The 23,021-nt window shown below is 40.5% G+C and overlaps 2 protein-coding genes across 2 annotated transcripts in view; both read left to right on the top strand.

Moving 5' to 3' along the window:
* LOC127661011 (kinesin light chain 1-like) overlaps positions 1 to 23,021 on the top strand; it is a 293,422-nt gene that overhangs the window by 221,816 nt on the left and 48,585 nt on the right. The window lies entirely within an intron of this gene.
* The window catches only part of LOC127661014 (annexin A11-like), a 30,907-nt gene continuing 30,150 nt past the window's right edge, over positions 22,265 to 23,021 (top strand). Inside the window, exon 1 of the mRNA XM_052151548.1 lies at positions 22,265 to 22,411. The gene's annotated coding sequence lies outside the window, so the exon portion shown is untranslated. The remainder of the gene's footprint in view (positions 22,412 to 23,021) is intronic.

The following is a 23,021-nucleotide window of genomic DNA, read 5'->3' as shown; positions in this document are numbered from 1 at the left end:
GATATTTAGAAGAATATTTTAGCTCTGTAGGTCTAAATAATGCAAGTGAATGTTACCAGAACTTTTATATACACATAAAGGCAGCAGAAAAGTAGTCCATATGACTCCAAAAGTTCACAAATTTTTCACAGTAAATCTTGACATCTGCAGTGTCCTTGATGATCATGATTTCAAGCTCGATTACACCTAGAGTTTGATTCATGAGCAGACAGCTAGATGGTGCTATTAATTGTAATCGAGCTTGAAATCATGATCGTTATATATCAACAGTTATATTTTGGTCTGTTCTCACCCAAAAATGGTTGAATTGCTACAGAAGACATGGACTAAACTACTTGAGTCTTATGGATTACTTTTATGCTACTTCTTTTTGAAGCTTCAAAATATTGGTCACCATTCACTTACAATGTGAGGCCCTACGGAGCTGAAATATTCCTCTAAAAACCTTTATTTGTGCTTTGCAGAAGAAAGAAAGTCATTCACATCTGGGATGGTATGAGGGTGAATAAATGAAAAAAGAATTTTTCTGGGTGAACTATCCCTTTAAATACAACTAATAGAAAATAAATAAAAGTAATATATGTAATCTACCAAGTATTTCTTGTTAATTGCACTAATCGACGGGTGAACAATTAGGACTTTTATTTCCACTTATTATGGTATTAAGGTTGGTCATTTGCTCTACATGTGTGAGCCAACCAAACAGGCTTCAGAAATGGGGTTATAATGAAACTGTTGTGATCATCTCCAGCTTATTTGTCCTTTAGAAGGATTGTCATTCTCACTGCAGCTGGACTTTGGTCTTGGTTCATTGTGAGATCAATAGGACATGGTGAATCCTGAATAAATTTGCGAAAGAGGAAGCTCTAGACTCTTTCTGGCATTGGAGAAATGGATACCCAGTCCATACTGGACTCCCAGGACTTTTGAGAGTTTTAAGAGTTTCTCACACTATAATGGTTACGGTGTTGATCATCAAGAGTTGATCGATCGAGAATTTAAAAGGGTTCAAAGTAGCCTACTGTACACATATAAAGATCCTTATAATCTTCTTTCCCGTTCAGCAACATGTCAGAACCTGCCTACATATCCTCAAACTTATGAATATCAGTAAGATGACATAAGTGGTTTATTTAGCAAATATACATTTTCATATATAATTGAACTGTTTTCAAACTTCTTCAGTGGTTGTGAAGGTTATGGAGTGTTTACTTTTTGTTCAGATGTTTTCATGTAGTCACAATGAATGTGGCGCCCTCTGTTGATATCAGTTGTGTATTACATGTACAAATAGCGTGTGGGTTCAAACAGGTCCTCTATATTCAGTTCAATTCAATTCAAATGAGCTTTATTGGCATGACTTGTGCAGTATTGCCAAAGCATTGGCCATTACATGAGCAATGAACAAAATAATGATTATATAGTATATAAAGAAAATATCAATCAATCAATAAATACATGAATACTTTTTTTTAAACAAGAAAAGTATTGAGAAAAAAAAACAACTGTACATACATTCAGAAATGTTAAGATATAAGAATATTTCTGACCTTAGTTTTGTCTGCTGGCTGACTCTATTAGTTTGTGGCAAGCTGCAACATATTTTGCTGCTGTTGTGATCAAGCTGGAATTTTCTCCCAAAATATGTCTATAATTTTTCAGGATTTGGTAATGCAATAAGATTTGGGGCTATTTGTTGTAATTGTGTAAAGTAGACAGATCGGATGTTGTGATAATGATCACAGTGCAGCAGAAAGTGTTCTTCTGTCTCCACCTCTCTCTCTGAGAGCACAGTGAAGACAGTCTCTGCTCTCGCGGCTGCCATTTCTGTCTGTGCATCCACTCTCTATAGCCAGACCGTGATCACTGAGTCTGTACTTGCTTAGTGTTTTTCTCACTTTATGCTCTTTCACACAGCCCAGATATTCTGCTGGTTTGTAATCTCTTTTCGGGTGTAAATAGAGTTCCATCTTCTTTTGTGATTTAGTGGCATCTCTCCAATAGGCAATGTAATTTTGTTTTTGTAATTGTATAATTTGGTTGGGCCAGATTATGCTGTGCTGGTTTGTGAAGCTGTGAAAGGGCACTCCTGTGCAGGTTCTGATCCTGGCATGGCAGGGTTTCAGCCGGGTATGAGCTCGGATCACTGCATTTTATGTGCTTGTAGAATTTCAGAGCTCTTTTTTGGATACTGATTAGTAAGGGGTGTTGTCCTAATTCAGCTCTGCACGAGTTGTTTGTGTCGCTCTGTTTAATTTTATGATGCTTTTACAAATTTGGGTATGCAGAGTTTCAATTTCTTCTTTTTCCCATTTAGCAAAATCTTGTGATTTTAGGGGTCCCCATATCTCGCGGCAATACAGAGCAATTGGTTCGATTGTTACTTTTAGGATTTTTAGCCAGGATTTAATTGTAAATTCACTTTGAATTGTATTTTAATAATGTAGAAGACTTTGCTTTCTGTTCATTCACAGACAGATTGAAGTTTCCTGTTGATCTTAGTTTTAGTCCCAGATAAGTGCATTCATGAGTGTGCTGGAGGACTTGTTTTCCTGTTCTGAAGATGTATTTATTTTCCTTACACCTGGATCTATTTTGAAAAATCATTATTTTAGTTTTTGCGAGGTTAATGTTAAGAGACCACATTTGACTGAATGTCTCTATGATGTCAAGGAGCTGTTGTAGTCCTGCTTTTGTTTTTGACAGAAGGACTAAATCATCTGCAAAGAGGAGACATTTGATTTCTGATTCAGTCAGGGTTGGGAATTATTTAATGCTTTGGCTAATTCATTTATATAAATGATAAATAGAGCGGGGCTCAATGGGCAACCTTGTATGACTCCTCGTTGTTGAGAGAAAAAATTCTGTTTGTTTGTTCCCTATTTTTACAGCACATGTATTGTTTTTATACATGGTGCTAATTAAATCAAATGTTTCCCCTCCAATCCCATTTTCCAATAGTTTTAGGAAGAGTCCTTCATGCCAGATTGAATCAAAAGCCTTCTCAAAGTCGACAAAGCAAGCAAAGACTTTGGTTTTGTTTTGGTGTACATGTTTCTCAATAATCGTGTGGTCAGATGTTCTGTGTCCAATTTGGCTTTCTCTGGGATTTTGTGAGTTTTAAGAAAGTTCTTCAATCTTATATTAATAATCGAACTGAATATTTTCCCCAGGTTGCTATTGACACATATGCCTCTGTAATTGTTTGGCTCAAATTTGTCTCCTTGTTTAAAGTTGGGTGTAATGAAGCCTTGATTCCAGGTGTCAGGAAAATACCACTACACTCAAAACAATGTTGAATAATTTAATTATTGCACTTTTGAATTTGTCATTGGTGTATTTGATAATTTCGTTTAATATTCCATCAATCCCACATGCCTTGTTGGGTTTTAATACATGTAGTCTTTCTGTTAGCTCATTTACTGTGATTGGGAAATCCAGGGGTTTCTGATTGTCCTTAATTTTTCTTTCAGGATTTCTAATTTGGTTTTTATTTCATTTCGAGCAGGATTTGTTTCAGTTGTTTTGTACAGATTTTCAAAGTGTGTCTTCCATATATTCCCATTTTTAATGGCCAATTCTTCCTGTTGTGATCTATAGAGAGTGTTCCAATTGTTCCAGAAGTTACTGGTATTTATTGACTCCTCCACTGCTTGAAATAATTGTTCTTAGAGTTTTTGTATACTTTAAGAGCATCATGATATTGATGGCAGAGTTCCCCATCTGTCACTCACTCGACGTTGTGTCGATGAGTTGATACTAGGGGTCGCTCCTGCGGAGCCCAGACATCTCTGATCTTGAGAAAAGGCCAATGAGAATTAGCGTGTGGAATTTGCATGCCACTCCCCCGGACATACGGGTATAAAAGGAGTGTGCAAATACACATCAGATATCTTCTTCGGAGCCGAGAGAGCAGTTACAGAGCTGAATTCCTCTGCTGTCTCATTCACCTCTCCAAGCTGTTGGTTCTACGGCGCTTTCCAGCGGTTCTCCCCTCGCACACTACGTTGTGCTGAGAACAGACCACTGGGTGCTTGAGGAGCAATGCATGAGGAGCTAACGCGCTCGTGGCAGGCACCTTTTACTGCCCGCACGTGAGCCATGAGCTCCTCTGCTCTCACTACCCTCACTACCAGTCGTGATAACGACGCCTGGGGAGACCGGAAATAGAGACGGGGCTGTGGAAACTGCTCTTTTTTGAAAATGGCGTCCACGCAGGTTCAACGGCGTCCACTCCCCCACGGTGAGAGGCGAGAACGACGCTGCATTGCGTGCGGAAATCGCCTCCCTTCTACGGAAGGGCGCGATAGAGCCTGTCCCTCCAGCCGAGATGAAGAAGGGGTTTTACAGCCCCTACTTCATCGTACCCAAAAAAGCCGGCAGCTTGCAGCCAATCCTCTCTCTCTCTCTCAAGATACAGCATTTATATATATTATTATAATTTTTTTTTTATTCAGTTTTCACAAACCTAAAACACTTCACAAAAACCCAGCCATTTCCCCCCAACCAATTCTGCAACCTCACTGACAACCACACTTCAGTAGTGGGCATTTGCAGTGTGACTCCTGTGCCCTCCTGTTCTGCCTCACAACATGGAAGCAAGAGATAAACAACCCCAAACATTGACAAATGGAGATCAGGAGTGCTCTACACCTCATTATTTCTGTTATCCTGCTCAGAGTATCTTCTCAGGCAGAAAGTATTACCTGAGCTATGTGAAAGGAGTTAAATCTCAGCAGCACTTTCCAGCATGTGAGCACCCTGGTCGATGGTTTGTGCTCCTCGATGCTGCCTGTTTTGTAAGCTGCTGACTCGCAGATCTTATTTTTTTAAATACGCCTTTAATGCTTGAACTATTAAATGACCATAAAAATAGAGGGCTTGGGTACCTCAGCGAGTATTAACGCTGAATTCCACCCCTGGAGTTGCGAATCCTTCCAGTCCCTGGAATCCTGCCAGGACTCCTAAGCAACCAAATTGGCCCGCTTGCTAGGGAGGGTAGAGTCACATGGGTTAACCTCCTCATGGTCGCTCTCGCTCTCAGTGGGGCGCGTGGTGAGTTGTGCGTGGATGTCGTGGAGAATAGCATGAAGCCTCCACACAATTTGCTACGTCTTCGTGGTAACGTGCTCAACAAGCCACGTGCTAAGATTCACAAATTGACGGTCTCAGACGTGGAGGCAACTGAGATTCATCGTCCACCACCCGGATTGAGTCACTACGCCACCACGAGGGCTTAGAGCGCATTGGGAATTACAAATTGGGGAGAAAAGGGGAGAAAATAATAATAATAAAAAAAAGATAAAAAGAGGTTTAGTATAATTATATCAATTTATAGCAAGTGTTATGTTTTTGTGATTGACCTAACAGGTTACAGAGTGGCCATTGGGACAACAGGGTTTGTTGTATGACTGTTTGTAGATGGTCGTAAATGAGAACAGAGTGTTTCTGAGCCAGAATTATTTTTATTATTAAAGATAATATGAATGGAAATTCTGTCATCATTCACCATCATGTTGTTCCAAACCCGTATGACTTTCTTTCTTCCTTCCATGCAACACAATAAGGAAAAATTAGACAGAATGTTTGCCTGAGACACTATTTACTTTCAGTGAATGTGGGTTTTTTTTCTATATATTTTTTAAAGTAAATGATGAAAGTGACTGTCAGTCTCTAGCATTCTGTCTAACATCTTTTGTGTTACACAGAATACAGAAGGTCACATGGTTTTGGAACAACATGAGGGTAGAGGAATGATGACAGGATTTTAAATTATGGCTGAGCTATCACTTTAAAGTGAAAGTTCACCCAAAAATGAAAATTCTCTCTCATTCCATCCAAGATGTGTATGACTTCCTTTCTTCTGCAGAACACAAATAAAGATTTTTAGAAGAATATTTCAGCTCTGTAGGTCAGTACAATGCAAGTGAATAGTGAACAGACATTTGAAGGTCCAGAAAGCACATAAAGGCAGCATCAAAGTAATCCATAAGACTCCAGTTATTAAATCCATTACTTTTGAAGCAATATGATAGGTGTGGGTGAGAAACAGAATAACATATTTTTTAATTATAAATCTCCACTTTCACTTCCACATTCTTCTTCTTTTGTTTTTGCTGATTTACAGACTTTGTGCATATCGACCCCTACTGAGCAGGGAGGAGTATTTATAGCAAAAAAGCACTTTGATCTGTTGATTTTCATTTTGGCTCAACAGAAGACAGAAAGTCATACATGTCTTGGATGGTGTGAGGGTCAGTAAATGATGAGAAAACCTTTCATTTTTGGGTGTTTATTTATGTATTTATTTTATCATTTATGCTTTTCATTAATTATTGACTATTTACTTTTTGTCCAAGCAGGGTTCATAACAAAGTAAAATAAATATGGCGCTCAAGTGAATTATGCAGAAATGGAGATGCAGTCACATATTCCTTAAAGAAAAGCAGGTCCCTTTGAATCCCATACTGCTGCTCTTCAGATACAGCCATGTTCAGGAACATAAAAGTGTAGGGAACATAAAACGCGTGCAGGAGCGACCAGATAATGCAAGTTCCCCGTCTGTCGCTCACTTTGACGTTGTGTCGAAGAAGCGACACTAGGGGTCTCTCTTGAGCACCGAATATGCCTCTGATCTATGAAAAAAGGCCAATGAGAAGTTGGCAGACAGTATTTGCATACCCACCCCTGGACATACAGGTATAAAATCAGGGAAATACGTCAAGTTCATTTAGAGATTTTCTTCGGAGCCGATGGTCATGCATGCAGTCAGCTGCGAGTCACACACCTGTTCCTGTTCCTCTGACACTTTGCCTGCTGTTGGATCAACGGCGCACTTCAGTGGCTTTTCAGTTTGCCCCTGGGCGCTTCAACAGCACGAAAACTTAAAAGAGTTTATTTAAAAGAGTGATTTTCTTTATAAAAGAGTATTTTCCTCTAAAAGAGCATTGCACAGCAGCGTTGAACATCCTTTTCAGGACGCGTCTTTATAAAGATGCCTTTCCGCCCCTGTGTAGTTCCTGGATGCGGTAGAGTGCTCTCCGCTTCAGACGGCCACAGGCGTTGTCTCGTGTGTCTGGGCTGTGATCACACCAAGGCTGCATGTATGGATTGTTCATATTCTCACTGCGAGACCATGGCAACGTTGCGGTCGCGGCTCGCTTTCAACAGAAAGCATGCCACTCCAGCCGCCCCTGCATCGCTCCGCCTTCCCATGGGATTGAGGACGATGCGGCTGGTGATGGAGGCGATCTGGGGATGGCGGCGGGTGCACTCGCCCCCCGGCACGATCGGATCACTCGCCCCCCGGCACGATCGTTGACTCCCGTCCATGCTCAAGGCAACAGCGGCTTGCCTCACAGCCAGCCTGCCTATCCTCTGGAGCTCGAGATGGATGAGCTCGCCGATGCATTGGAGAGCGCGGCGTCTGACGCGGATGAATCCCCTGGGCTGGGGGACCAAGATGTTAGCTCCAGTGCAGGTAAGCAGACCACTCCATCCCTCGGTAGAGGGCCGGGAGGAGAATCTTTTTCTGAATTCATTTCATTTGCCTAGACGGGGCTGCGGTACCCACATTCTCAGTAAAAGAGCTATTTCCTTTGTCACTGGGTCACCTGGCCCGCAAATGGCATTCCCACGGCACTCTGCCGCCACACCTCAACACTCCCGAGAGACCTCCCACTGCCCGATTTGGTATGCCCAACCAGAGGCTCCCCACGGGGCAGACGCACTGGCACACAGCTGGCCCTCGGGGCTGCGCAAGTACGCATTTCCCCCAGTGATCCTTCTTGCACAGGTGCTGTGCAAGGTCAGGGAGGACGAGGAGAAAGTCACCCTAGTGGCTCCCTACTGGCCCACCCGGGCTTGGCCTCGTACTCCTCGCGAAAGCCCCTCCCTGGCGAATTCCCCTGAGGAAAGACCTTCTTTCTCAGGGACGGGGCACGCTCTGGCATCCGCACCCAGACCTCTGGAACCTCCACGTCTGGCCCCTGGATGGGACATGGAAGATCTAGCTGGTCTACCACCTGCCATCATAGACACGATCAACCAAGCCAGAGCCCCCTCTACCAGGCAACTTTACACCCTGAAGTGGCACTTGTTCGCAAATTGGTGGTCTTCCCGGGCTGAAGACCCACAGAGGTGCGCAGTTAGGTCAGTGCTCTTATTTCTGCAGGAGAGGCTGGAGGGGAGGCTGTCCCCTTCCACCTTGAAGGTGTATGTTGCTGCTATCGCGGCCCACCACGACACAGTAGACGGCAAGTCTTTGGGTAAGCACGACTCAATCATCAGGTTCCTAAGAGGCGCCCGGAGGTTAAATCCTTCCTGGCCAAGCCTGTTCCCCTCCTGGGATCTCTCGGTGGTCCTTGCGGGCCTTCAGAGACCCCCCTTCGAGCCACTAGAACTCAGGGCCCTCTCTCTAAACACAGCCCGGCTGATCGCGCTCGCCTCCATCAAGAGGGTCGGGGACCAGCAAGCGTTCTCTGACACAGACCCAGCCTCTTCTTACTTGGACCGCACGCAGAGCTTTAGACGTTCTGAGCAGCTCTTTGTCTGCTTTGGTGGACAGCGGAAAGGGAACACTGTCTCCAAACAGAGGCTTTCCCACTGGGTGGTGGACGCCATTTCATTGGCCTATCACATCCAGGCCATGCCCCCCCCCCCTTGCGGGTCCGAGCACACTCAACAAGGAGTGTTGCGTCCTCGTGGCCACTGGCCAGAGGCACCTCCCTGGCAGACATATGTAGAGCAGCAGATGGGTGACACCTAATACCTTTGCAAGGTTTTACAATCTCCGAATTGAGTCAGTATCGTCCCGTGTTCTCTCAGGTCCGAGCCCGTAGAACTCGGTAACATGCTGACGATCTGGCCGGGTGAATCACTTGCACCTAGTGCCCTTTCCCTCAGCCGAGGTAAAATAGTGCGCCTTTGTTCCCAGGAGACCCCATCTTCGGATCCCTGGTTGATTCCTCCCTAGCCCTTTTGGGTCTGCAGTTCAGCGGAGGAACTCGCCGACCCAAGCCACTATGGGTACTCAATCTACCCTGTACTGGAATAGGTTCTCCACAGGTTAAGGCCTCCTGTTCGGACTCCCCCTGTGTGTAATTCCGTGGTACTGTCCCCTCACGAGCGGACTCCCACGTCTCCCTTAGGCAGTTCCAGCTGCCTCAGTCACCGTGCTGTAAGCTTCCCCCCTCTACGAGGCTGGATCTACCACCGTGCCAACTTTCCCACATAGGTCCTAAGCGGCCATGTGATGTATTCGCCACTCTTTGCCTCCCCTGCAGGGTAGGTGTGGTCTCCGCAGGGTCTTCTCACCCTGAAAGAATAGTAAACGGGGTAAGACCCCCTTCCCTTAATGCATGTAAGGGCCCCGGCCATAGTTGCTCTATGCGAGAAACAGAGAAAAGAGGCCCAGCCAGGCTTGGCCCGTTCCCAGGTTGGCAAGCATCACCTTGTTCCCCTCTCCAGGGTAACCAGAAGGATTCTGATGGCTTTAATGGGGGATTGGGGAAGGGTACGTGCAGCCTGATACAGCTGGTCGCCTTTGCACGTAAGAATACCTGCCCGCTCCTGTATCAGCAGTTCACGTACATGGCTCAGCGCATGGCACGTTTAAAGGTGGACCCCTAGTGTCGCTTCTCTGACACAACGTGGAGAGAGCGACAGAAGGGGAATGTCTAGGTTATGTATGTAACCTCCGTTCCCTGATGGAGGGAACGAGACGTTGTGTCTTCCCCGCCACGTCGCTGAGCCGAGCCACTGTTGTGGCCGGACCATTTCCGGCTCCTCAGAAAAATCCTGAATGAACTCCCGTATTCGCCCCGCTTAAATGCCCGTATGTCCAGGGGCGGGATATGCAAATACCTTCTGCCAACTTCTCATTGGCCTTTTTTCATAGAACAGAGGTATATACAGGGCCGGTGCTACCTATAGGCGAGCTAGGCAGTTTCCTAGGGCCTCGGCCTTGGAGGCAGGGCCTCCAAAACATACACATGACTTATCCACCAATCAAGAGCAGCAAAATACTATGCTGTTTGTCCATTGGATATAACAATTGTCATTCACCTGTAGTTAAACCAGTTAATATCACCGTTTACATGCGAGTCACTCCCAACCTCTGAATTTATGAATGAAGAGATTGTAGATGAATAAAATCCAACTTTTCTGCAAATTTATCTGATGGCGCCGAAACGAACTCATCCTTCAGGGGCTGCTAAGCGTAAGGCTAAGCAGGCACGCAAAGAAAGTGCAGCTCGTGATTCAGGTATCATCTATTTTTGAGTGATTGTAATGTATTGTTAAAAATAAACTGATTCTAACGATCAGCGTCATTTTTAGATAGATCATTTGACGGTTATTTCCAGTTCAAAAGAGCTTGAGCACCGTTGATGGACTGAATTCGCTTCTGACACTTTGAATCCGAGCGTATGTAGCTACAATGCAGACTTTTGTTAAAAAAAAGAAATACGTTCTAAATGAACCGTCCGAAAGAGTCTGATTCGTGGAAATGAATCGGACTTCCAGTCACTGTTGGAGAGATAGAGGCGAATTCATGATTAACTGTTGAACTGAATCTTACAAAGGAGTCGATTTTCCTCGATGGAATCGATTACAACCTGTGGAATAGAATCTTGATTCCTAACGCCTCTGAATCAAGGAATCGATTCTTTTAGAATCGATTTCCAGCCCTAGTCAGGAGCTGACTCGCAAAACTACAGAAAAAGTAAAGTTTGTCAGTCAAAGAGCAAACGCACTATACTAAAGCATTGTTTATTATGTTTTAAAACAGTCTGTATATCTTCTAAAACGCAGATGTTTAGCCTACATTAACTGCTCTAGTCTATCATAATAGACTATAGACCATAATAGACTTCATTTTTTTCGTTTTCCAATCATAAATACTGTTGCAATATTTATTGAAAATAAGTATGCAATCTTAAGCATGCAATTGAAATGGCAGAAGAGATCCTCAACCTTCCACCATTACCATCAAAAAACACAGCCCTGGAGCTTCTGAAATTTCTTCACCAGAAGCAACTGCAGGAGATATTTCCAAACCTCTGGATTGCTCTCAGAATTGCAGTTACCCTGCCAGTAACCGTAGCAGCTGCCGAGAGAAGTTTCTCAAAACTGAAGCTTGTAAAAAATTACCTGCGCTCCACAATGACTCAGGAACGGCTTAGTGGACTTGCTTTAATCAGTATTAACAGAGAACTCGCACAGCAGATTTCTTATGAAGTAGTTATTGATGAGTTTGCTTCAAAAAAAAGCAGAAGAGTGCCTCTGTAGGTGGCCATGGAATAAGAATAATAAGTGCTGGTCCAGATGACTTTTCAGATGATTTTTTTTTTTGTTTACCTTAATTAAAGTTACATTAATATGCACATTTAAGTAAAAATATAAAAATACTGATAACAGGTTTTGTATAAATAAAATGGTTAGGAATCATATTTGTTTTCAAGTCTTTTTTATGAAATGATGTTTTATTAACAAAGTTCGGGAGGAGCACATTCAGATAATCAATGAGATAAGAGGTATATATACTGCAGACTTACCTCTGTTCATTGACAGTTTATCAGCATCCCTCCACCGCCCCCATCTCCTCACTTTGATTTTTAATAATCTCTTATTGGATGTAAACAACACAATCCAAAATAGAATGCAATCCAATGTAATACTGTGTAAATCTGCAATTCAGAGCCTGGAGCCCTCCCCTGGACAGCATGCCAAATACGCATAATCTTTACTCTATTTAATTTGATGTAAGTGTGAACTCGTGAATTCTGAAAGGTGGAGGGGAGGAGGGCATGGCGGGGGGCCTCCAACATACATTTTGCCTAGGGCCTCCAAATGTCTCGAACCGGCCCTGGGTATATATCGGCGCTCAAGAGAGACCTCTAGTGTCGCTTCTCTGACACAACATCTCGTTCCCTCCATCGGGGAACGGAGGTTACATACGTAACCTAGACGTTACATACGTAACCTAGACGACTCCTTCACACTATTAATCTTCTTCCTCTCTCTTTCTCTCTCTCTCTCTCTCTCTCTCTCTCTCTCTCTCTCTCTCTCTCTCTCTCTCTCATCATACATCTACTCCACTCTTTTACACACTTTCTTTCATCTAGCATCACTCTTGCTCTCACTCTTAATCTCTTGCTACCTGCACTTCCAGCACTCTTTTATACCTTCCTCTTCACTTTTCCTCATTTTCCCCTCATTTCTTTCACTCTAGCTGTGAATCAGCAGCCTTGCCCCAAGATCTCTCTATTTCTCTCCCCTTTCCTTTTTTCTGTCATTGTACCCCAGATATCAGTGCTGTTCTGAAGTGGGTCTCAAATCTCATTGTGATGTGAGTTTCGTTCACTTTCCCTATAGCTGCAATCACTTAAATGCACGCAAGGCTCAGTAAATGTAAGGCTATTTCATGGGTCCAGGGGTTTACTGCAATCTCACCTAAATTCCTTTTCTCTATTGATTTCCTCTCACTAAGGATTGGAATGGTAAAGAATTAAAATTCTGGCTCCCTATCTGATTTCACTTAACTGAACTGATACCGTTTTCTTCATGATTCCATTAACGATTCTTGTAGGACTTGAAGAATGACTAGTCCTAATTATATACTTGAAGGGATAGTTCAACCAATAATAAAATATCTGTCATCATTTATTTGTTTTCATGTTGTTCAAAACACATATGATTTTATGTTGTAATGTTGATTTCTCAGTTCTGAATGTGTAAAGACCCCATGAAATGGCTTGACCAGCTGTTTTCTTGCTTATGTTGACACAATATCTATTATGAAATTAATATTAATTAAACAACAATATTGACATGAAGATTGAAAAGAGCAAACCACTCACTGCTCTTAAATAATATCTTTGTTTTTATTAAAGCTGAAGTAAGTAACTTTTTTAGTATTAAAATACTTCTGTCCCAGCAATGACTTAATTAAGTCATTTAAAAAATTAAATGACTTAATATTTATATAAATATTTATCATTTTAAACAAAAGAGTATATTCAATAGCAATTTGTTTTTCGCTCTGGCATCCAATTTTATATGGCCGTCACTATTTATACTGTGTGTAAAAGAATGTAAGATGCTTTTTACATTAAGTCTAATTGAAGATAATGTAAATAGTGATAGATAATATTTGCATCAAGTGTAATTAGCAACTAGGGATGTGCACGGTTAACTGTTTGACATACCAGTATTGGAATACCACAATAACTTTTCAGTTATTCTACATGGGCAATAGAGGTCTTCAACCCCACCCAAGCCTGACGGGACCCGACAAATCATGGGTTTTCAGGCCGGTTCGGGTCAGTTTTTCAAGTATAGGGCAAGTTAGGGGCTGTTCACAGGTTTTTTGTCTGCAGTGTTTTTCAGTTGTTTTTCCATTCAAACACACACACAACTGTGATTATACAGTTGTTTAAACACATATTTTTTAGCACAGATGTTAAAATGATTTGATGTTCTGAAGAAGTTCAGGCTGCAAAGAGGACTTAATTTGTTACACATCAAGTTCAATGCTAAACCAATCAAAACATTCCGATGAGGCTAATAAACCGCAGCAGTGTAACTCCACGTACATGACAGTATAACATGTGAACCTGCATGGGAAGAGCGTATATCAGGTTTGGCACTTTAAATACTGTACATAGTTTATGTTGTTTAAGGCCTATATGTTACAGGCAGTGGCAGTTTGATCATTTTTTACTTGAATGTGATTGATTTGATTAGGCTTTGATTTTGTGTAAATGATCTGCAGAATCAGAACGAGTTTGCCATTGACGTTGACTGAATATATGAATTATTGCCAGGTAACGAGTCATTAGCCTAGTTTCCAACCACTTTTAGCGCTGTTTTGTTATTGACAATGTGAAAATGAGTAAAAAAAAAATTTGTGAATTTGCCATCTTCTGCCTGTTTTCATTCAAATGGCCTTTTATCGATAAAAATGGTGTTGCGTGATGACGTCATGCCTAAAAAAAACAATTTGTCGCATACGTTTTGGTTTATCGCAACAGAAATCTGCCCTTAAGCCGTTTCCATACTGAAATGTGTTTATTGCTAAAGATGTACCAGATGTCCCTAATTTCTTTCCTCCAAAGTTTTGGTAAAATGGGGAGATTATTTAGACATTTCATTGAAATTAGCAAGCTTACTATCATTTTAATTTCACAAATAATTGCAATCAAAAAGGAGCAGTTGCCCTTCTGATGGGACTGTAATATTGGTCCTGGTGTTGCACTTATCACTGGTTTCCACAGGTTCCGATCTGAAAGCGAATCGTCATGGCCCTGTTCAAGCTGGCAACCTGCACCAAATAGTGGGGAAACTTTCAGTCTTAGCATAAGGACCATCCATCGATGTGTATATGCTGTGTGCACAGCTATTAAAGAAAAATGTATGCGTGGTAATATCAGGGTTTACAGATACATTCCTGATATTCAAAAGGCTATTTTGAACAATCATCTAATCTAAAGAATCGCCATAACAACTGCATTATGTCCCGCATATTTGTCCAGCAACTTTTAATGACCAACTGAACTTGATTGTGATCTAAAATTAATTTTTGTGTCATAATGCAATTGACATTTTCTGAAGAAGCTCAGCAAATGCGATCCGAGGTAAAGAGGGTTAGATTTTAAATATTTAAAAGTTTTAAAATGTTCAAAATCTTATTTTCTGAAAGTGAATTCAGCATTGGACAAATAGTTCAGTTTATAGTCTTGAAAAAAGTGCAGAACATACTGAGAATGTCATTCAGCCGACTTTTTTTCTTTTTACAGAACAGGGTAAAGCTAATTTAAGTTTGTGTAAAGAAAAGGCATATATTGGTCTAAAAATAAAAAAATAAATAGTTTATTTGTTTCATTTAAAATTATCTCATTATTGTACACACAGCACCCCATATTGACAGAAAAACACAGAATTGTTGACATTTTTGCACATTTATTAAAAAAGAAAAACTGAAATATCACATGGTCCTAAGTATTCAGACCCTTTGTTCAGTATTTAGTAGAAGCACCCTTTTGATCTAATACAGCCATGAGTCTTTTTGGGAAAGATGCAACAAGTTTTTCACATCTGGATTTGGGTATCCTCTCCAGTTCTGTCAGGTTGGATGGTAAACGTTGGTGGACAGCCATTTTCAGGTCTCTCCAGAGATGCTCAATTGGGTTTAAGTCAGGGCTCTGGCTGGGCCATTCAAGAACAGTCACGGAGTTGTTGTGAAGCCACTCCTTCGTTATTTTAGCGGTGTGCTTAGGGTCATTGTCTTGTTGGAAGGTGAGCCTTCGGCCCAGTCTGAGGTCCAGAGCACTCTGGAGAAGGTTTTCGTCCAGGATATCCCTGTACTTGTCCGCATTCATCTTTCCCTCGATTGCAACCAGTCGTCCTGTCCCTGCCGCTGAAAAACACCCCCACAGCATGATGCTGCCACCACCATGCTTCACTGTTGAGACTGTATTGGACAGGTGATGAGCAGTGCCTGGTTTTCTCCACACATACCGCTTAGAATTAAGGCCAAAAAGTTCTATCTTGGTCTCATCAGACCAGAGAATCTTATTTATCACCATCTTGGAGTCCTTCAGGTGTTTTTTAGCAAACTCCATGCAGGCTTTCATGTGTCTTGCACTGAGGAGAGGCTTCCGTCGGGCCACTCTGCCATAAAGCCACAACTGGTGGATGGCTGCAGTGATGGTTGACTTACTACAACTTTCTCCCATCTCCCGACTGCATCTCTGGAGCTCAGCCACAGTGATCTTTGGGTTCTTCTTTACCTCTCTTACCAGGGCTCTTCTCCCCCGATAGCTCAGTTTGGCCAGATGGCCAGCTCTAGGAAGGGTTCTGGTCGTCCCAAACGTCTTCCATTTAAGGATTATGGAGGCCACTGTGCTCTTATGAACCTTAAGGGCAGCAGAAATGTTTTTGTAACCTTGGCCAGATCTGTGCCTTGCCACAATTCTGTCTCTGAGCTCGTCAGGCAGTTCCTTTGACCTCATGATTCTCATTTGTTCTGACATGCACTGTGAGCTGTAAGGTCTTATATAGACAGGTGTGTGACTTTCCTAATCAAGTCCAATCAGTATAATCAAACACAGCTGGACTCAATTGAAGGTGTAGAACCATCTCAAGGATGATCAGAAGAAATGGACAGCACCTGAGTTAAATATATGAGTGTCACAGCAAAGGGTCTGAATACTTAGGATCATGTGATATTTCAGTTTTTCTTTTTTAATAAATGTGCAAAAATGTCAACAATTCTGTGTTTTTCTGTCAATATGGGGTGCTGTGTGTACAATAATGAGGAACAAAAATGAACTTAAATGATTTTAGCAAATGGCTGCAATATAACAAAGAGTGAAAAATTTAAGGGGGTCTGAATACTTTCCGTACCCACTGTATGTGCTAGATTTAAATGGAAAAATATTATGTGGATACTTGTGACATTTTTGTGATAATTTACGTTCCCATCAGCTTTATTTTGATGCGCTAAAACTTTTTTTCGCAAAAAAATATTGGATGGAAACATAGTTAGTGTGAAGGAGAAATGTGAGGTGCTGAGTGAATGACTTTTGTGTAACAATGAACAAGAAAGAAACATAGACTATAATAGAAATACAATAAATATTATTTTTAATGTGTTGAGCGGAAAAGTGTTGTAGAATGTAATAAGTAACATGATTACTTTTTAGGAAGTAATAAGTTAAGTAATCTGATTACAATTTTAGATAATTAGTCAATTGTAGTGGATTCATATTTTTAAGTAATTTACTCAACTCTGCTTAAATGCACTTTGTGGAAATAAACTGCCATTCAGAGAAGTGTGAAATTTCACTGGAATTGCTTAAGTGAACCTCTCTGTTTCACTTTCTGCTGAGTTCTGCTTTCTCTCTCCCTGTATCTTGCACGCTCTTCGTCACCTTCAAATCTTACCAACTGCTTTCTGATAGCCAACAGCTATATAACTTGTTTAGTAGCACTCACACAAACACACACACACTCACACACACACACACACACACACACACACACACATTCTGATATCCCGAGCACCTTTCATGATATATATTTGACTGTTGATCATTCCTCTCGGCTGCGTTAGTCCTTAGGCTGTTCCACAACAACATTAACCTGGTCTATATCACCTGCTGACACGCACATCTCCACAGAGACAAACATCTGTATGTGCATGTGAATTTAAGCATAAAATATGCTTAAACTATCCAATCTTTTCGCTTCTTTGTTTCTTATCCCAGCTCAGTGATCTGTGGAACATGACTGGCTGACTAGTGATAAGTTGTGATGAGTCTGGATATTTAATATGACTTTGACCCCAGTCCACAAACAGAGATCCACATGGTTCTTCTTTTGACAGCTGGAGCTGTCCCTATCATCACCTCTGTTCTCTGATGTTTCCAGCTATTTCTGTCAGATAAGAGTGTGATTGAAGAGTGATTTCTAGGCATAGGCAACTTGCTGGGAGGGAGCCAAATAGGAGGCCTCTGCCATTCATCCCCATTCAGCTAACAAGTTACTCTGGAGGTATGGCATACTGTAGTGATGTATCAGATGGTGTTATGAATGGAGGCAGCGAAGGCAGACGAGGAGAGTGGATCTAAATGCAACTTACTTTATTAAGGAATAAACACAAAAGAAACAACCACAATGGGAAAACAGGAAACTAAACACGATGAAATAAAACTGAGAACTCGGGCAGGGAACACATACCAGGCATGACAACATTCAACGATTGACAAAGGGGAGTGAAAACAACCGGGTTAAAATACATGGACATGGGAAAATGGGAGCCAATGAACAAACAGAACTCAAACAAGATGACAAGGTGATAAACAGAAACCAATGGGAAACTAACGAGGGCAGGTGAAAACAATGAACAGCGAACACGAGAGCTAACAAGAAGACTATGGAGCTACAAGGGTGACAAAAGTGAAAACTAAGGAACTACAAAAGTGACAAAAATGACAAACAAAGGGCAACAGTGAGACTAGACAAGGTATACATAACAGATGGTTATACCACAGTACTTTAATATAGCCTATACCACAGTGTTGGGTTACTTAACAATTGTAATCCACTACAAATGACAAATTATTTCTCAATCTTTAATCGGATTACTTTACTAATTGCTTCATTGAAAAAGTAATCACTTTACTTTTAAGTTACTATCTTAAATGTCTTTTAAGAAATTCAAAATAATGTCTTTATTTCTTTCTTGCTCACTGTTACACACAAGTTGTACAGTCAGCACCTCACATTTCTCCTTCACAATGACTCATTATGGAGCCATAATTCATGTATTCTATAAATAATATATTAAAAATAAGCATAACTCTATAATGTACTGAAAAATAATAAAATTCAGTAACCGTAATCTGATGACAAGAATTTAAAATATAATTCATTTCACTACTTTTACGACTAAAAAGTATATAGATTACAGTAACTAATCACTTTGTAATTGAATTACACCCAACAGTACCGTAGTACTGAATGATTATCATATTAATTGAATTAACATTAAATTTACATTGTATTCCAAGGTACTTCAAAGAGTGCAGTACTATGGTATTACCATGGTGTGTGTGTCCTTAATCAAGGGTGGTACTGTGGTACATGTCCAAAAACATGATATTATCTTTGTACCATGTCCATCAAGTGTTCTCTCCAATCTCAGTGATGGAACCAGTCACCATTTCCTTGGAGACCAGCTTAGAGAAGCCATATACATACCAAAGCAAAGTCTGGGGTGACAGGTATGAAGATAAATTGCATCACTGCCAAAAATGATGATTATACATTTTAGATTATTTTAAAATCACCATAACATAATTCATATACATATTTTAAAAATTTGTTGAACTTAAATTGAAAGTTTATAAGCAGAATTACATGTTTAAACATTTATATTTGTTACATATGGTTTGTAGTGTAAGGCTGAAATCAAGATGTCGTAAAAGTCAAAGAACTCTGCGAGAACCAACATCATAAAACTCTTACACAGATGAGAATTTCTACATCACTCAATGCATCCTACTGAGCAAGGTCCATCAAACACAAATCTCACATCTGACCTCTATCTCACCTCAGGCCAATTTAGTCCTATTCTCCTAAAACTCACTCATCTGTTCTCCAAAGAATTCAAAATCGTCGGGCTCTGAAGACATTAAAAGACACTTACATGCTCAAGCTGATGTCCCCAAGCAGGCCGCAAGCCTGGGAGTCGACTTAGACGGGGAGGTGCGGGAAATTCGGCGGGAGATGCTGAACATGTCAGCAATGCTGACGAAGGTCATTGCTGACTTGAAGGATCTTGCTGTGATACGTCGATTGATCACTGCCATGGAAGTGAAGTTCTCTGATGTGGTTACAAGAGTGGGGGATGTCGAGAAACGGATCGATTACCTGGATTCATTGGAGAGGGAATTATCTGCTAATCCACTAGCGACCAAAGTGGATTTGGAGCGTGTCTGGGAAGTTGGAGGACATGGAAAACCGTAGCCAGCGCAATAGTCCCTGAAGGAGAAGAGGGACAGGATAGGATGAAATTCCTGGATGGCCTCTTTCCAAATCTGCTCGACATAGCAGGCCATATGCTGGAAATCGAGTGAGCTCACAGGGTTCCTGTTCGGCAATCTGCAGAGGGAGATTTCAATTCTGGACAAATTATCATTCGATAAAGATGTGAGGGGGAAGGTAAGGCTTTCTTGGAAGAACCACTGCATTTTCTTGTTCCCAGACATTGCGAATTTGACAAAAAAGAAACGGGATTGATTCAAGGAATGCAAACAACTTTTACATCAATGGAAGGTCACTTTTGCACTGAAAATAGTGCAAAACAAATTCAGAATAGATGCTAGGGATGGCCGTAAATCATTCATATGCCCATAGCAAGCGATGTCCTTCATAAAGTCGATGGAGTATATAAGTCATCTTGTTGTACTCGTCTTGAAATCTGAGTGGACTGGCTCACTGAACATATGCTTGACTGTCTGAGGAATTTGTGTGCTCTTTTTGTGCTGGTTCCATCTAGTGGCTGGGGTTTATTTGTAGAGTAACACACCTTCAAGACAGTTTTATGGATGAATCTACACGCTCTTTGTGCTTATTCCACCTATTGGCTGGAGTTAATTTTTATTTTAAGTCGCTGCAGTTTGAACTCACGTTGCAGCTTGAGTGAACTATCTCACTGAACATTCACTTGACTGTTTAGTGAATCTACACACTTTCTTTTGCTGTGTAATTCTGTCCCACAAAATGTTTATAGGTTGTCGCAGGGGTTCTCGTATGTGTGCATGACCAACTGTTTAAGGAGGGACAGACGCCAGTTAGCGCTGTTGTGAGTGGGGGTAATGCGCATGATTTTCTTTTTTTAATTTGTTTTGTTCTGGGGGATGTTCGGGTTTTGATTGTCACACTAACGTTGAAATGTACTCTTAATAATCTTGTTTTTGACACATGGTTTATTTTTTATATGTGTAAAAAGGTAAAATGTTAATATGAGTGGATTGTCTCTCTTCACGTGGAATGTGAATGGGTTAGGGCACCCCATAAAAAGAAGGATGGTTATTTCTCTTCTTAAGCTAAATAAATATTATATGTATTTCTTCAAGAAATGCATATTTTTCCGCAGGAAGCTGAAACTTTTGGGAAGATATGGGGTGGGCATGTTTTCATTAGTGCTGGCTCGAGAAAGAGCAGAGGAGTCATTCCACTGATAAGTAAATATCTACAATTCAAATGTCTCAAACAGATTAAAGATAAATTAGGAAGAGTCATTATTGTTTTCGCTGAAATTCAGGGACAAAGTCTTATTTTGGCCAATATATATGAACCTAACATTGATTATAAGTGCTTTTTTATTGATCTTGAAGAGATTTTACAAGCTCCTGGCACCCCTCATGATATAATATTGGGAGGAGACTTTAATCTTTTGATGTACTCAGTCCTTCATTGCGAAGCTAGAGTGTGCAAGCCCCCTAGAGCATCAATGACGCTTTACAGAATGTGTAAAAATCTTGGTCTTTCAGATATTTGGAGACTTTTGAATCCATCTGGGAGGGACTTTACATTTTTTTCACCAGTCCATTATATCTACTCTAGAACAGTTTTTTATATATATATATATCTAAGTCCCTCATTTCATCAGTTGCTAATTGCTCAATTGGAAACATTTTAGTCTTGGATGTTTAGTCTGGTATAGAAAAGAAAAGTATAAGTATAGAAGTATAGAAAAGAAAATAAGAAGTTTCCTTCTACAGAACATTACCTCAATATACTTGCCTTGCTAATCTGCAATAGTTATCTATTTTTTTTTTTTTTACATTGCATTAATGTTTTAAGCAGGCACCTTTTTTTTTACTAGCTACAAGAAATTAACATCACCGTAGGGTACAAATATGCATGTGTGAATTTACGTGCTAGTATGAGACATTAGGTTGACAACTGTTTAATTCATGATCATAAAAGGTACTCAGCTACATATTTCCTTCTTTATTCTACTTCTTGCTTAAGTGATAAAATATCTGAAGACTCCCCTTCTACTTTTGAATTCAGTTTTAAATGGTGAAATCAGGGACACTCTTTCATCATAACAGGTTTGGCAACTCTCTTCTAGAAGCTTTTCTAACACCCTATTAACCCTAGTAACAAATGTAATCCCAAAGACAGCTGAGCTCAAATGGACAGGGACTAATACAATATCACACAATAAACAGTAATTTTATTAATAAAAAATATATTAATTAGATGAATTTTAAAGAAATTTGTTCATTGAATAATAACTTTTTAACAGTGAAAGTAACATGAGAAGAACTTCCTGTATTACTATGGATGAACGTTAAGTTTTTTTAAAATGCAAATTATATGAAGTCGTCTGTGAACGTCGTACGCACGCACGAGTGGGCGTGGTTGAGTTTAAGGGCGCGTTCTTCTCTGGCAAAGTTCCAAACAGTGTTTAGACTTGTGGCAGATTTTCCAAAAAGGAAAAGAAAAAAAAAAAAGTACTTTTTCATACTGATTATTGTTTATTAAACAAACTAAAGAGTGAATAATTTGAACATTCACCTCTTAAATAAAATAAAACATAAAGTAAATATTTTTAACCGCCTGCTCTTTAAACTGTATATTTCACAACAACCTGATGGAATAAAGACTACAATAGTCATTCATTTACTACAAAACAACGTGAGTCATCGTACTCACATGCTTTGTGTTTAGTTAAAGATTGTTTGGAATACTAGCAGTCATGGAAAAGGTTGTTTAGCGGAAAGTATGAGTCCCACCCACATGATTTAAATATTACACTGCGTCCCAAGTAAGAGATCGGACAGAGGTGCTCAGTACATTGGAAGTGACGGCTCATCCCATTGCTTATTCTGTAAGTAACATATACTCCTTTTACTCTTTCTACCCTTAAACATGATATACAGATTTTGGGTTTGCTGTCGTGTATCTACGCGTATGTGCTTTCAGTTTAAAGAATGCAAGTGAAAGCTCCTGTAGCCTCTCAGCTAGCTTATGTCTCCACCCTTAGAACTATGCATACAATTCACATTTTACTCTTATTTTATGTTGAGTTCTATCGACTCAAGTGTTTGTGTAATCGTCATTCTTTGCTTAATTTGCGCATCTGAGGATCTAAAGTCTGTCACACAATCTTTATGTTAATTGTTTACACGGTGGAACCCTGTTGTTGTTCTTAAAAACAATGCCGTTAACAAACCTCCATTGTGGGATAAATGGAAATGGATGGATGGAAATCTGGTTGACCTCATTATTTTGGTGCTGAGGGAAACCTAAACAGTGTCTTGTCATTCAGGCCTCAAGACAAACTGTCAAGTGCTATTGGATTAGAGTAAATAATATTGTTAAAATGTTTTCTGCTCCTATTCTTATTTTCTTTTTTTTTGACACTAGTGTACTGTGTCAAAAAATAATATGTATTTTTTATTTAGCTAATTTTAATGGAATAAAATGTAGTCTACTTA

The sequence above is a fragment of the Xyrauchen texanus genome, chromosome 20 (genome assembly GCF_025860055.1).
Source record: "Xyrauchen texanus isolate HMW12.3.18 chromosome 20, RBS_HiC_50CHRs, whole genome shotgun sequence".
Lineage (NCBI taxonomy): Eukaryota > Metazoa > Chordata > Actinopteri > Cypriniformes > Catostomidae > Xyrauchen > Xyrauchen texanus.
The sequence above is the reverse complement of the archived record's forward strand: the minus strand, read 5'-3'. Positions and strand labels throughout refer to the sequence as shown.